General features: G+C 43.6%; 1 pseudogene; it reads right to left on the bottom strand.

The window, feature by feature from the left end:
• Positions 1-669: 669 nt before the first annotated feature.
• Positions 670-787, bottom strand: LOC124557647 (annotated as a pseudogene).
• Between the last annotated feature and the right edge of the window lie 1,645 nt (positions 788-2,432).

Below are 2,432 nucleotides of genomic sequence, written 5' to 3'. Positions count from 1 at the left end.
GAACGCCTTACAATCCAGTACTTGATTTCGGAATGTATGTCTCACCATGATGTAATAACTGGATTAGCCCAGTGTCTGCAGCCTTTTTCAGGTATGTATACCATCTCCTCTTTAACCTTAAAACCATTTGAAAACTGATCGTTTCTCACCAAGTAATCAAGAGATACACGTTTTTAGTTATCTACAGAGGCAGAAAAACAAATTCACGAGGGAGCAGACTGGAGTGGAAGACGTAATTATGACTCTACTGAAAACGAAATTGTGGTGGGCAGACAATGTAACCGTGGGATTCGATGGAAGGGGTGCCAAGGAATTCGTGTATCTGATTGTAGAAAATAAGAAAAGCCAATTAAAATCATCACTAAATCAGCTCCTACATCAGAAATTTACAGAATGGAAAACGTATAATTAGGGCACGCATAAACACACAAAATGAAGTAAGCGTGCATTGGGGAATAGCTTGAAATAAAACTCCGTCCGAACAGGCCTTAGAAGGCCCAAGTGGTACCGACGGACCGCCGTGTCATCCTCAGCCCACAGGCGTCACTGGATGCGGATGTGGAGGGGCATGTGGTCTGCACGCCGTATGTAAGTTTACGAGACTGGAGCCGCTAATTTTCAACCAAGTAGCTCCTCAGTTTGCCTCACAAGGGCTGAGTGCACCCCGCTTGCCAACAGCGCTCGGCAGACCGGGTGGCCACCCATCCAAGTGTTAGCCCAGCCCAGCAGTGCTTAACTTCGGTGATCTGACGGGAACCGGTGTTACCACTGCGGCAAGGCCGTTGGCGAATAGCTTCAAATGGCACGGTAAAAAAGAAAATAGAACCGGTAATGAACACGATCAGGAAGAAACGATGCCATTCCATGAACTTAAGACCAGAAGACGAGGAAACAAAATTAGTAAGAGAATAATAGAAAACTTGCGGAACAGTAAGGTCAACATGAAACATATTACAAAGATTAAGCTGGTCTGATATTCCGTAGGCTCTTACTTTGTTTATGAGGCGACAGTGCGGAACTGTATCGAACGCCTTCCGGAAGCATCTACCTGGGAGCCTGTATCTAATATTTTCTGGGTCTCATGAACAAATGAAGCGACTTGGGTCTCACACGATCGCTGTTTCCGGAATCCATGTTGATTCCTACAGAGTAGATGACATGATACGCGAGCAAAAAACATGTTCTAAAATTCTACAACAGATCGATGTCAGAGATTTAGGCCTATAGTTTTTCGCATCTGCTCGACGACCCTTCTTGAAAACTGGAACTACCTGTGCTCTTTTCCAATCATTTGGAACCTTCCGTTCCTCTAGAGACTTGCGGTACACGGCCATTAGAAGGGGGACAAGTTCTTTCGCGTACTCTGTGTAGAATCGAACTGGTATCCGGTCAGGTCCAGAGGATTTTCCTTTGTTGACTGATTTCAGTTGCTTTTCTATTCCTTGGACACTTATTTCGAGGCCAGTAATTTTTTCGTTCGTGCGAGGATTTAGAGAAGGAACTGCAGTGCGGTCTTCCTCTGTGAAACAGCTTTGGAAAAAGGTGTTTAGTATTTCAGCTTTACGCGTGTCATCCTCTGTTTCAATGCCATCATCATCCCGGAGTGTCTGGATATGCTGTTTCGAGCCACTTACTGATTTAACGTAAGACCAGAACTTCCTAGGATTTTCTGTCAAGTCGGTACATAGAATTTTACTTTCGAATTCACTGAACGCTTCACGCATAGCCCTCATTACGCTAACTTTGACATCGTTTAGCTTCTGTTTGTCTGAGAGGTTCTGGCTGCGTTTAAACTTGCAGTGAAGCTCTCTTTGCTTTCGCAGTAGTTTCCTAACTTTGTTGTTGAACCACGGTGGGTTTTTCCCGTCCCTCACAGTTTTACTCGGCACGTATCTGTCTAAAACGCATTTTACGATTGTCTTGAACGTTTTCCATAAACACTCAACATTGTCAGTGTCGGAACAGAAATTTTCGTTTTGATCTGTTCGGTAGTCTGAAATCTGCTTTCTATTACTCTTGCTAAACAGATAAACCTTCCTCCCTTTTTTTATATTCCTATTAACTTCCATATTCAGAGATGCTGCAACGGCTTTATGATCACTGATTCCCTGTTCTGCACTTACAGAGTCGAAAAGTTCGGGTCTGTTTGTTATCAGTAGGTCCAAAATGTTATCTCCACGAGTCGGTTCTCTGTTTAATTGCTCGAGGTAATTTTCGGATAGCGCAATCAGTATAATGTCACTCGATGCTCTGTCCCTACCACCCGTCCTAAAGATCTGAGTGTCCCAGTCTATATCTGGTAAATTGAAATCTCCACCTATGACTATAACATGCTGAGAGAATTTATGTGAAATGTATTCTAGATTTTCTCTCAGTTGTTCTACCACTAATGCTGCTGAGTCGGGAGGTCGGAAAAGGAGCCGATTATTAAC

The sequence above is a fragment of the Schistocerca americana genome, chromosome 1 (genome assembly GCF_021461395.2).
Source record: "Schistocerca americana isolate TAMUIC-IGC-003095 chromosome 1, iqSchAmer2.1, whole genome shotgun sequence".
NCBI classification, from domain to species: Eukaryota; Metazoa; Arthropoda; class Insecta; order Orthoptera; family Acrididae; genus Schistocerca; species Schistocerca americana.
The sequence above is the reverse complement of the archived record's forward strand: the minus strand, read 5'-3'. Positions and strand labels throughout refer to the sequence as shown.